The 4762-nt window shown below is 36.6% G+C and overlaps 1 long non-coding RNA gene across 1 annotated transcript; it reads right to left on the bottom strand.

Moving 5' to 3' along the window:
* Nucleotides 1-1743: 1743 nt before the first annotated feature.
* On the bottom strand, nucleotides 1744-3852 carry LOC119141264. Its single transcript, XR_005101883.1, has 3 exons — nucleotides 3766-3852; nucleotides 3369-3461; nucleotides 1744-1780 (listed from the first exon to the last, which is right to left on the bottom strand). It is a non-coding gene; the product is annotated as an uncharacterized LOC119141264 (long non-coding RNA).
* Between the last annotated feature and the right edge of the window lie 910 nt (nucleotides 3853-4762).

Genomic DNA, 4762 nt, shown 5'->3' with positions numbered 1-4762 from the left:
ACCTAGATATCTGAAGATAAATACCTACATACATGCACACACATATACTTATGTATGTATGGCATTTGTAGTATTAGACAGATGCCATACCTGTCTCTCAGTCTGTCTCTCTGTCTATTTACCCATTGTTTATCTATCAACAGAATACCTTTATATAAAACACATATTAAGGGCGTTCGTTTTGAAGAACAGGCATAGAGTCTGGTAGGTGTGAGAGGCTTTCTCTGAACATCCTCCTCAGCAGTTTTAAGACTAAATGAATCTGAGTCATTGACTTTCTAATTGTTACACTAGATACCTCTTAAAATAACAGAGCAGTAGATGATAGAGAAAATATCCCCCCCCTCCCTCCTTCAAACGTCGATGATGTGGTGGAGACAGAAGAGTACTATCTGTGGAAAACTGATTAAATACATGCCTTCCAAAGGCTATGTATGGAGTGAAGACCCATACGTTCAGTCCTGCACAAAAGGGTCATGATGCTATTCTACTTTCGTTATTTTAGTTATGAGTGACTATTAACCAGCATTAATTTACTTCTTGAAGACATGGTATGGCAACGGAGGGAGGATGGCTGGAAAGGGTAAGGAGACGAGGAATTCATGCTTTTCTAGACAGAAACTGTTTGGTCACATAATTTTTGCTCAAGTTCATTGTAACTGTAGAAAATAAAGCTTATTCTGAAAGATGACTCTGAAGAACACATGTGGAATAAACTGCTGGCCCAAAGTGAGTAAAACTCATGCTTTTTTTTTTATTCTAGTAAAATCAGGCGCTGATTGCATCAGCACGAACTCCTTTGTTTAGTGATGCTTAAGCAGATAACAGTCCTTTCCTCACCACCTCACCTTAAAAAAACTTAAGATGTGCCAGAGAAGAGGGAGAGAAAAATGGACTTAAAATATCAAACACACAGTGTTTTCTAGGGAGAGACAAAATAAAGTATTAAACATCACAAATAATTTTTCATTTTATGAATTCACCCATCTGATGCTTTCCTAGAATCCAAAAGTCCACTGTTCATAGATCAATACAATCAGTCAGATGAAAAGGCTCCAAATACACTTTCCCTGGTTCAGTGTATGTCAAAGATAGTTTCACTATGTGCATCATAGCACAGTCATCCAGTAAAAACAGAACTGAGCCTGTTGCTTAGGCGCCACACAAGACATTATCATACTGGTGATGGCATGAAAAGGATTGCACGTGCAGGATTGCACATGCAGGAATATAAGGACCTAGCTATCAAACCTTCCAGCATAAAGAAGGAGTCTAAAGTTGATTTTGTATAAGTTGTCTTAACAGACTCAGGATGTCCAAGAGTAAATATAGGAAGACAACTGTATTTTTCTCTGTTGGAAAGATCAGAAAATGTCACAGCAACTTTTTCAGACAAATTTTTTCTTTTGCTGCAATTACAGTATCTTCAAAAACTGTTCACAGACCGCTACTTTGGTATATAAATGCTGATTTCAAAAAAATAATCCTGAGCCTTGCTTGGCCTTATATACAGATAGTTTGCTATTGGTTTGTTCTGCTGAGAACTGAGTTTTGCAAATCTGAACTTGGGTAACAAGTGGGAGATGGACAGCCATGGCTTAGTCTAGTGGACCCTGATAAGGGAAAGGAGAAATGTAGTTTATAACTTGTAAAGCTAATTAAAAATTGAATATAGTGTAAAGCACAAACTTAAATTACAAAATAAAAACAGAAGAAATGTATTCACATGCAGAATTCAACTTACCATCTAGAGACAGAAGACTTCTGGGCTTGCAGTTCTCTGGAAAGAAGGAAGAAAACCCATCAGCTGAGCCCAAAGGAAGATTTAGCCTGAGACAGCCAAATTTTAATTAATCTTAATGAAAACAAAAGGAGGAGCACATTCACGAGCAGTTGAGGATTGCAGACTAAGTAGCCATTCTCTGTCAGTACAGCCACTAACAAGAAATGGGTTTCAGCCCCTTAGATTTTGCACACGACTTGATTTTCCTTGTAAGCAATATGTGTCATGTTTGCTTTATAGAGAAGTAAACCACACTGAGACACCTGCTCACAGACCTAAGGGTCAGTAGTGTCCAAAACGTTTATATACCTGTGGTTCTGCCTGTGTCCCCACAGTTGTAAAGAGGACTGACTTACACGATTACTGATGTATTACTGATGTCATCATGACATGATTTCAGCCTCTAGAGCGGAATGGAATTAGAACTCTAAAGCTTTTCTTGTTCTGGGCCTCAGATAGGTCTCATGAAAATTCAGAACATTCCCAAACTTTAAGATTTTCTCTCTCCTCATAGCCAGCAACAGATTTTAAATTCCCCTCTGCAGTAAGAGGTACAGTCACTGGAAGTTCTATGGACATTAGAGATATTTAAACAATTATAGTAACTCCTATACTGACAATAATCACCCCAAAAAAGGGACAAGCAACTGATGTAAGACAATACAATATTTACTGATTGCTTATGGTAACATGGGACAAAGCCTTCTCTATTAAAATGCAATCACTTCGTTTATTCACATTGGGCATTTGGACCCAGGTTCTTCTGTGGGTTATACTAATGTGAATTTAAACTACATCCTATATCAGTGCAGTTAATACAAATTCACACAAATGTAACTGAGGCTGAAGTCTACCTGGCCAAACAGATTTGTTAGGCCTCTGAATTCCGGCTGTGTCCCCAGATCCTTCACTAGGTGGGATCTGACTGGCAAAATCCCATGTAAAGGCTTTCAATAATATAAATAAAGGATGTGGAAGAGCTGACTTCTTAAATGGTTATACCTGTCAATGCCTTGGGTTTGCATCCAATTTGGAGTAAAGCCTAATATCTTGAAGCTTGCTCCTAATGGCAAAATATGTTCCTCCCCAAATAATTCAATTCATCACCATAACTGCTATGTAAAAGCATGTGTTATGTTTTTTCTGTGCTATTATAAGATCAACTCAAACTCAGAAGTAATAACCTTTTTAACCTAGAAATTTTATTTCAGCTCAGAAAAAAAGGTTAGGGAAAGCAATTAATCTGCTTAGAGAATATTTCAAGAGAAGACAATAAGTTCAGGGTTTACTGTCTTCTGCTCTTTCCCTACCCTTGCAAGAAGGGAATATATAAGGGATTTATGTATAAAATATGGGCCTATTATTTCTTCAGCAATAGCCATATCTAAGGCTACCAGCCTTAACTGCAACTAAGTCTCTTGGAAAACAGCTTAATGCAGTTCCATCTGGCTTTTGGGGTTTTAAACCAAGATTTTCTCCATGGTATCACTAAATCCATCAATCCATATCACCAAATATTGTTAGTGACATTAATAGGTATAAGTACCTTGAACAAAGAACACATCCATAAAAGCTGCCAACCTACCTCATGGTAGTGTCGTCTTCTATTTTTGTTTCTCCCCAGCCAGACATATAATCACACTGATCTGGATCTTCCTTTAGTCTCCTGCTGCCAATCCTGCCAGCAGACAACAAATCTAGTGCTGAAATATCTTAGAAGTTACTTGTGATTTTTTGCTTTCTTTTGTTTCATTTTTTACTTTAGCATAGTGTTCAAGAACAGCAAGATACTTTTCTAAGAAGGAATGTCTCATTTCAACATAAGAAATAAAAAACCATCAAGTATGTGGTAGGAATGTTATTGCTGTATTGAGGTTAAAAAATATTATTGTAGCTGAAGTAATTTTGTAAAAGCTGGTGAGCATTTAAATAGCAATTATTAGTTAAACACCTGAGGTACTTTTGATAGTTTAAAGACTTACCATGTTTCCCAGCCTTAAGCTATTTGAAATTCAGGGTATTTCTCATGACAGTTTACCATAGGGTGGCTGGTGTTCAGCTGTTTTCCTAGAGGAAAGAGGAACTAAAATGAATGAATGCTCTAGCTAGTTTGAAAAAAAGAAGTGCGGTTACTCCTTGCACAGGTCTCTTCCTAGAGATGGATTGTGAACTTAGTTTACTGCCTGTCCTACAGATGGTTCTTTAACCTACTTTCCACAGTTAACTTGCAGAATCCAGAGACACAGGTTAGTTTTAAACTTTGGTGTTTCACAGCTAGCACACAAACAAAAGAAAATAATTTTTTAAAGGGGCTAGTTACTAATTCTCAGTGACACAATTAAATATATTTCATATTTTTCACAACTGAGGACTTCTGTCTTTCATAAGTTAAAAATGATACCTAAGGCCAGTTTCATTCATGCTCTTGTAATTTTCTTAGCCAGCTTTGCTATAAAAATTCATTTAAAACTCACTTTCTAATATCTGTAAAAGCAAAGTAAGCTGAAATAAGATTTTGATTCATTTAAGTGCCAATTTGATTTACAGCAATAAATACTTATTTTCAGGTTTCCAGTGTCAGAACCGTGTCATGATAATGTTGCATGGGACCTTTGTGGCAGAAATCTAAATTCAGCATTAGTCTGACCGTTACTGCATTACAAGATTCCTGTTACTATGAAGCAGAAAAATTTGGAATGCCAAAATATTCTTTGCCCTGTTTTTCCCCATTTCATTACTCACTCTGGAGCGGTCCACACAATGTTCCTTTTTGATCCTTTTTTTTCAAAGACTAAATGTATGCAGTAAAAAATCTTGAAAAATACTGCTTACTTCATTGACCCATATGCTGACTGGTACAATCTCATTTATCTCCTGTGCTTAAGAAGAGGAAGACATAGAATTTCTATTCCATAAAGTAGGATGATGAATGGATTTGGAATAAATCTGAACAAACTACATTTTCAAGTTGTTGTATTA

This window comes from Falco rusticolus, chromosome Z (assembly GCF_015220075.1).
Source record: "Falco rusticolus isolate bFalRus1 chromosome Z, bFalRus1.pri, whole genome shotgun sequence".
Taxonomy (NCBI): Eukaryota; Metazoa; Chordata; class Aves; order Falconiformes; family Falconidae; genus Falco; species Falco rusticolus.
The sequence above is the reverse complement of the archived record's forward strand: the minus strand, read 5'-3'. Positions and strand labels throughout refer to the sequence as shown.